General features: G+C 39.2%; 1 protein-coding gene across 1 annotated transcript in view; it reads left to right on the top strand.

Moving 5' to 3' along the window:
- The first annotated feature begins 8 nt into the window (after positions 1-8).
- Positions 9-8,806, top strand: part of hecw2b (HECT, C2 and WW domain containing E3 ubiquitin protein ligase 2b) — a 63,584-nt gene continuing 54,786 nt past the window's right edge. The window contains exon 1 of the mRNA XM_030154707.1: positions 9-909. The gene's annotated coding sequence lies outside the window, so the exon portion shown is untranslated. The remainder of the gene's footprint in view (positions 910-8,806) is intronic.

The following is an 8,806-nucleotide window of genomic DNA, read 5'->3' as shown; positions in this document are numbered from 1 at the left end:
CTTCTTTTTGTTGTTGCTGGGATTAAAGCAGTGGGATTATTTGCCAAATCCCTCTCCTCTTCTCTCCTATCCTATCCTAACCGTCTGCTTTCATCATCTTTCCTCCTCTGGGTCACTCCTCTGTATCTAGGCCAGGGCACTTCCATGGTACCCAGAGAAGACCCCCACCCCTACCCCTGTGATGTGGTTCAATCCAGAGAGCCTGAAATAACAACTCGGACAACAAACACGCCTGATTGGAGTCATTTCAGGTCAACCTAAGGCTAGTCAGAGGCTTGTTTTTGCTGTGGACCTGCTGGAGCCTCCTCGGTGCCCCATAGTGGCCCCTGGACCTTATTTTGTACACCAGTGCTCCACGGGGCTGGTGGGAGGCGTTTAACCAGTTATTTTGATGGTGAGCTCGGTCTGTGTGGACTCCCACAACAATGCCTGGCTTAAAAAGTTCCTAACCAGCACTTCTAATGGCAACATGTCAGTATTGAACTAGAAGTGGATCGGGTTTGTTTCACTCCGGCCGGAGCCACGCGTGATGAAAATGGGAATAAAGTGCGTGGAGCGGCGGAAACAGGGAGGCGGATGTGAGGCGGTTCAGGCAAATAAATAAGAAATGAACGCGTCTTTCTACCCGTATTGGCAGCACCGAGAAGAGGATGGACTCCCAGTCGTGGTTTTGACTTAAACACGGGCAAAAATCAGTTTTGATCACGGTTGGATTCGGGTCGGACCGGAGGTTGGGACACCGAGGTGTAGCGGCGCGGCGTGCGGGCTTTGGTGCGCCTGACGCGGCTTGGGAACGTATGAAGGCTCGGTGGTGTCCGGGCCGTGCGGATGTCCGTCGTCCATGATTAAGAAGCGGCTTGTTCGGGGCTTTGACGGGGCTGCACACGACGATTAAACCGTGTAGCAAAGGTAAGCTCGGTGTCCCGTTTAGCACACACTGGGGTCATTTGTTCCACGCCACGGGTTTGTTTTGATATCAAACCAGAAGCAGTGTTTTGCAGAAATGGACGGTTTTCTACTAGTGTAATAATAAACGGCAGCATCAGCATCACTCCATGTACTGATGCTCCAAAAGGGCTGATGCTGAGAGATGGTGAAGTCATCCATGATTCAGTGGCAAATACAGGCCCAAGAGAAGCCACAATAAAGCCCATATACAAACCTACTCCTGCATCCTCAAGTGATGCAAAAATAAAGAGGTATCGGAGTAAAAAAGGAAGAGTCAACCATCCTGACAGTGGTCTGAGTCTGCATAAACACTGTCAGAGAATGTGGGTAAATCAGATCTGAGCTGTAATGTGCTCACACACAATCAGATCAGTCCCAGAATAACAGGGCAGCAGTCTGGAGCTCATCTCCTATTTCCTCTCTAATAGCTTCATCCAGGACCTGACCCTGACTGGGAATCTGTAGAACAAACACAGCAGAGAGTGCAGACCAAGGGGGACATATGACATTGTTGTGCACATCAGTCTACTGCTCTTGTTTTGCATAAAAGTAAAAATGAGGCTGTGATTTTTTTTTACCCCTGGCCTGATTACTGTTAGATGAATAATAATAGTTGTATAAACACTGTATTCTTGACATCAACTGGGGTTAAAAATGTGATCATGGTAGGACTAGTCATACATTTATTGCAGCAAATGTCAAATCCTTTCTCATAGGTTAAACTGTGTATCCTGAGTGAACCTTGATGTTTATTTATTGTGTTAAATAATTTGGAAAGTCTCAGTCTTAGAGAATTTAGGTTTTATTTTGTTTATTATCTCACTAGATTGCACTCCCTGAAAGAGTTTTTTGTGGTTTTACATGACAAACACTTCACAGACAAGTCTTTTGGTAGAATATTACAAACAATATTGATTATAAAAGGTTTGTAGAATGACATAAATTTGTGAGCAAGTGAGTGTTTCAAACTTGGAATCTGAACTAAATAAACATTAAAGACGAAAGAAATGTGGGTATCACAATATAATGATATATTACTGCAAACATGATAACACAAATATGTGTCCATGCCATCCACATGCAGACTTATGCCCTTGTAATAAAACAATAATAAAAATAATGGCACAATTAAAGTAATAGATGAAAAAAATTCCCATTGAGTTGAAGAGGGATAATTTTAGTAGACCTAATATCAGCTGTTTATCATCCCAGAGTTTGGATCCTGCACCACAAAAGATGTGTAGCCCTTAGTCACCCCTTAGATCGCAGGATTTACGAAAGCCCAGCTGATCTAAGAGGACTCCCAGGCTCCTTTGGGGCCAATACAACCTTGATATAATTAGGGTACTGGTCATGTAAAGCCTTAAAAGTCAGTAAAACTGTAAAATCAATCCAACAGTGAACAACTGGCCAATTCAGGGTTGAAACGAGTTCTGTAATCTCATTTTCTTCAACCGGTCATAATCCCAGCTGCAGAATTTGATCCAAGCGAAGGCAACAGAGGAAAGCCTGAGTAAAGTGCATTATAAAAATCCACTAAAAAAAGGCATGGACAGCCCTATGTAAGCCTTCAGAACATAAGAGAGAAAGAAAGAGACAGGACTTAAATTGGTCAAAACAGACCAGAATCTCTCCTGCTGAAAACAGGATGTACAGTATGTTTTGTTGGAGGATATTTTGTCAAGTCAAGTAATTGATATCTCAGAGACAATCAATATGACTATAACAGGACTCCTGGCTGTATGTCATCAGATATGATTTAGTGCTGGGCAGTATTTTTTTAATTCATGAGGCTTTGTGGTTTATTCTGTAGATAAATAATGAAGGTTTTGCCTTCTACAGAAAAATTAAACAGCAGTAAAAGCAGTACAGCAGTAATAACTATGCACAAAATCGCACAATGTGAATATTTTTACAGCCACAGCCTTAAGAATTATATATATATATATATATATAGATATAGATATAGATAGATAGATATAGATATAGATATACACACACACACACACACACACACACACATATATATATATATATATATATATATATATATATATATATATTAGGGATTTTTAATGTATTTTAATGTATTGCCTGTTGTGTTATGATGTTATAAGTGCCGGAATGACACAGTTACAGTTGTTATTTCAGCTACGCTACAATTTATCATTATACAAAAATCCATTGCTTACATTAAATGGGTAAACTGGTTCATCTGGTGTCTTGCCCAGCACTACTATCATACATGGAATATACCAAATGCATAAAAAGGCTTATTGAATACCATTTAAGTGTAACTTTACCCCATTGCGGGTCTCCATCCACTGCATGATGTCCCACAATGTTGTAAAGAGACTGAAAGGACAGTGAAGAGGAGGGGGAGGGGCTTAATGAGCAGGTGGTGACGTGAGACAGAAGTAGTTCAGGGACATCAGGACAGAGAACCACAAGACACCTATACAGAACCAAACTGGGTTTAAATGGGTTAGGCTGATCATCTCTGGTTAGAGGGTATTAGTGTCAATTTGTTTTTGTTTTTGTTTTTTTTTGACAAATTTCATGATGTGGCATGGCAGGAAGCAAAGTGTGGAACCATTTTTACCTGTAAAATACTGATTATTTTTTGTGTTGTCACTGTGGTAAACATGTTTTGCTGTTTAGTATCTAAAGAACGAGCCATCTCGTTTCCATTTGAGCGGAGATTAAGTAAATATATAACAGCAGGAAAAAATGGAAAGTGGGGGAGGGGGGACAGGAGAATGGTGAGGTCCAGGGTCAGAGGCCCAGTGGGGTTCAAGGGGGGTGAAGCGAAATTAACATTATAAATCCTTCAAATCATATAAAACTGTATTTTTTTTACTATCATATAATGGTCTAATGTATACAGTTGAACCTCACTTATGCGATCGCTTTTGGAACCAAAGTAAAGTGTTGACTTTTAAAAGGTTGGGCTCAGTTATAGCTTTGAATCCCATTACATTCCAAATAATTTAAAATTAGAAGCAACAGGATTCAGTAGATGTATAGGCTTATGTTTGACAGCTGTGTGTGATTCACTCAATCACTGGCTGTGTTCCACGGCAACTCCAAGATGTTTAATATTCAGTCCCTGTAATTCTATAGTTCCCACTGTGTATTAATACATTCCATACCTTCTGTGGCTGCCCGTTTGTTTTTCATGCAGACCCAAATGCTGCTTTTTAGATTTATCATATAGACTCTCATCATAAATGGTGCATGCACGGTAGACCCCCCCCTCCAATACAAAAGACAGTCGAGCCTTAGGGTGTATAAATTTGCACCTGGCCGTACATGTGGATGGATAGCTGAGTAGGTAATGCTACAGTCTATTATGTGGAAGTCTGGGGTTAGAATCCCGGCAAGAGCACTTATGTTATTTACACCATTTTACATGTACAGACAAGGGGGGGTGCGGCGCTGAGGACACCAGTAGGTAAATCTGCCATATTAACATTAAGAACAATACAGAAGACAGTGTGCATGATTCAAAGAACCTGGAAAAAAACAGGAACCAACCAGTAAATGAAGAGCAGATCCTTTTAGATTGATCCACTTTTGACGGCTGTACTGAAGGCCTTGCTCAGGTTCTTGCAAACACAACATCAACATCATTTTTAGATCTAATTAACGACGGTTGTCTTAACTATTTTCCCAAAGCAGTGTCAGAGTTGGATCCAGTGTCTTGTCTTGCATTGGATTAAAGTAGTGTCAGTGCAGGATTCTTTTCTTCCTTTCTGTGGCACTAAATTGTCCTTAGCCGCTGTCACGTCGGATTGGGTGCTTTGGTCGGCACAAAAGACCAAGAATGCACTGAAACACAAACACACACAAATTGGCACAGAGGAATGTGATGGGTGTGTTGGGGACAGGAAGCTGTCGCCTCTGACGGTTCTGCCTCATTGTTCTGCAATCACGCTACAGCTATTTCAGGACTCTGTGTGATCACTTCATGGTCCTGTCACAGCACTCTGCTTTTGCACAGACTTCCACTTGATTCAGTAAGACCCTAATTTTCAGGTTTGCGTTTTTCTGCTGTAATTTGGAGTTGTTAGGTCCTTCCTAAGTTTTGATACATGATAATTCAGTAATGCAACCTGCCACTACCCCGGTCATGACCGTGCCTCGTCTGGAAAAAGACGAATATCAGCAGTATTTTGTTTTCGCTGAGAAAAGTCGGAAGCATGAAAAGCTCTTCCTGTTCAAGCCCACAAACATTCTCGTTTTTATAGGAAACACTTGTGAATGTGCGCCCACTCCTGCCTCCCATTCCTTCGTGTTTAGGATGAAGTAGCACCAAAACAAAGTCGAAGGTTTTGTACATGTACAAACCTCTTAAGAACACAGCACCTGTGCATTTACCAGCATCACTGGCTCACAGTGTATTGATGTCAGTGCCTGGGTCTGTTTTCACTGGGTTGTGTGTATATTTAGTCACAAAGTCTCACCATTTATAAATAACCTGCAGACTTGAAGCTGCTGCTGGAGCAACTTACTTTAGATGCAGACGGAGAGAAGACTTCAGTTATTGTATTATAGCAGAAAATATGCCGTGACTGAGCAGTGCGATCTTATCTCTTAATGAATTTTATTATTCATACATATATTGTTCACTTTTTGCAGTTTGTTTTGTCTTAAATGTCTCATCTTTTATGTCATTTTCCATATTGCTTTTTGTCTCATTGCATCTTTTTAGTCATTTTTGTCTTGTTGTGTCCCTATATTTTTTTCACAATATTTAAAACTGCAAATAACCACGAGGCTCTTCTGTTTTCACCCAGGACCAAATATCACCCTTTACTTGACGTATTCAGTTAGGTAATAGTTATAGTAGTATTTACACTGTGCTGAGTCTCCTTTTATTGTTTTGCTTCAGAGACATTTCCCATCACATGAGAGAACATAATACCATTAGGGTGGCAACAAATGATTATTTTGATGCCTGATCTTTTATTCTCTTGATTAATTGATCAGTTGTTTCCTCTAAAAAAATAATTATGAAATAATAATAATGCTTTGGTTTTAATAAAGCCCAAGACGATTGCATGATGTTTTTCACTGTATAACCGTTTACAACCTTTTGAGGAAAAATACAGACAACACACTTAAGACCATTTTTAGTTTTTGCTTAAACAATTACCGATTAGTGCATGTGGATTGGATGCATCCTCACCAGCCGAGATAGCTGCTGATTAATTTAACCCTTTAATACCTTGAAAAATTTTTGTGGTGATTTCCAAATATTTTTTCCCATTTCACCCTTTCTAAGTTTATCATCCTCTGCAATTTTTTTTTTCAGTGAAAATCTGGTATTTTCTGGATAAACTGAATACAAAGCGACTTTTTCAGATTTCATGTACAGTGTGTAAGAAGTACAAGAATGTCATTAATTCTAATAGGAAGGCACCCTCAAAGCCCTAAATACCCACCAGCGACCAAAAGCATCTAATGATTTAAAACGTTCAATGACTTTTGATCCACTAATCTGATCAATACATGTAAATAATTCAGGTAAAATGCTGTTTCTCAGCTTTTCATCAGTGTCAGGTGACATGCATTTGGATGTTCAGAAGGTCCACAGTGAACATAGAAACACTGTCATCGTATGTTTTTATGTTCAGTCAGTGATATATTTTGCTGAAAACATCTGTTTTGCTTCAGTCTTTTCTGTTTTGTTCGAGTTACGATCAAGTTACTTTGAGCTTTCTGTGATCATCTACATTGTCAGTAATGTAAATATAGAAAAATACCTGCTTTACACCAAAAAATGAAAATTGCAGAGGATAATATTCTAACAAATGGTGATAAATCACCAAAGAAAGGTTAAAGTTGAGAAAAATGTATTTGGAAGGTGCCAGAAAAAAGTTCTAGGTCTTTAATAAAAATTGTAACAATAAGCCAAAAGTTGCGCTTGTGGGGGTGTCACTGTTCATTATTTGTCAGAAAATTAACATTATGTTAAATAAAAATGAAGTGCCGCCAGAGGAAGAGACAGTTTCAGTGGCATCATGAGGTTGCAGGAAGCATTAACTCATAAAGACCCAGTACTACTTTTGCGGCAGTTCTCACATTTCACCTTTCTTATGTGATTTTTCACCATTTTTTATAATATTATCCTTTGTATTTTGTATTTTTTCAATATAAATCATGTATTTTTCCCCATTTTTAATTCACTGATCCCACAGATTCAAAAGAAAATCCAATGGTTATTATATCACAAAAGAGAAAAAATTAGGGAAAAGTTACTTTTTTAACATAGTATATCATTAATTGAACATAAAACAAGTATCTTCATCCACTGTCATTGATCCAACTCCATGGGTTTTACTGGTGAATTAGTGTTGCAGAAGATGATGGTGTTTTCCATGTTCACTACAGAGCCTCTGAACGTCCAAATGGGTCATATCTGATAACCATGAAAAGATGACAAATTGTATTTTACACCAATTATTTACATGTATTGATAGGATTAGTGGATCAACAGGTTTTAAACATTTTAGATGGCTACATGAGTTTGGTTGTCGGCGGCAGTTTGGATCTTTATGGATTAATGTTAATTTTACAATTTAGGTGTGTTGTGTTTTTTCTCTTTCCATAAGTCGTATAAAGCAAATACTGGATTATGTGAATTGATCTGGTAAATTTCCCAGCCCTGCTTTGCACTGTTGCAGCTCACCTACGACATCACAGCTCATTGTCTCACACAGCAAAATGAAACCCAGCTCAAATGACCACACACTCACCCACTGAGCCAGAGACGTCGGAGCCATGGGGCAGTGATGAGTCAGTGCTGCCGTCCGGTCTACACACTCTATCACTTCTACTCTCCATCTCCACAGTATGTGAAAGTATTTCTGTGTGGAGGGCCGACCCTACCTGTGAGTGTATAGATCCGTCCTTTGGTGGAGCCCCATTTCCACCAACCAGCTCCTCCCTCTGAAACTAAACATAACATTTTCTCCAAACCAGATGTGTAGAAATGTTTCACAGTGTCACAAGGTTAAATAGTGGTAAAACATGCAGATAAACTGGACAATGAGCGATGACATGCTCTGTATGAGCTCCCATGAGGTCTGATTGTCTTCTCAGTGTTGTCACTTCCTTCCGTCTCTCAGAGCTGCAGTGCAATTTAATTTAAAGACTGTTGCAGTGTAATTGCATTAGCAGTATTTAACTGTGTGTTATGTCATCTTAATGTGGAACAGAAAGAGATTTCCTGTGCTGGAGTACATGTTACTCCGAGAAAAAATATACCATTTCTTCAGTACTCTTTAAAAAATCTAAGTATGGATCCTCTCTGTCGTAGCAAACGTTGTATGTTATACAGTTGAGGTTAAATGTGTTAATCAAGTCAGTCATTTAAGCTCCTGTTAAATGTTTAGAAAAATTCATTCTAGGTATTCAAGACTTAATAAAACTCATAATGAGCCCCCAAAAAAAAAAGGATTTGTGGGGGTGTCAGTGTTTGTTAGAAAATTAGAATAAAGTTCTTAAAATAAAAATAACCACCACTGGAGGAAGATTAAACTAAGGATCTTTGAGCAGGACGACGATCCTAAACCCTGATACAACATGACCAAATGCTTAAGGCTGTTTTTCAGAGATAGGTTTAAGAACGACACAGTAAATGTTTTGGAGTGATTTCACAAAATACTGATCCAACAGAAATCTTGTGAAAGGCAGGTTTGTGTGAAAAGAGCCTACAAACCTGACACAGTTACACAAACAGCTGACATTCCTGCAAAGATTTAGGAAGGTTAACCAAGGGACTGAACCAAGTTACATCATTTAATTAGTTCATTCATTTGTCCAAATAAGACACAAAAAAGACATTATTCTT

This window comes from Sphaeramia orbicularis, chromosome 2 (genome assembly GCF_902148855.1).
Source record: "Sphaeramia orbicularis chromosome 2, fSphaOr1.1, whole genome shotgun sequence".
Classification (NCBI taxonomy): domain Eukaryota; kingdom Metazoa; phylum Chordata; class Actinopteri; order Kurtiformes; family Apogonidae; genus Sphaeramia; species Sphaeramia orbicularis.
The sequence above is the reverse complement of the archived record's forward strand: the minus strand, read 5'-3'. Positions and strand labels throughout refer to the sequence as shown.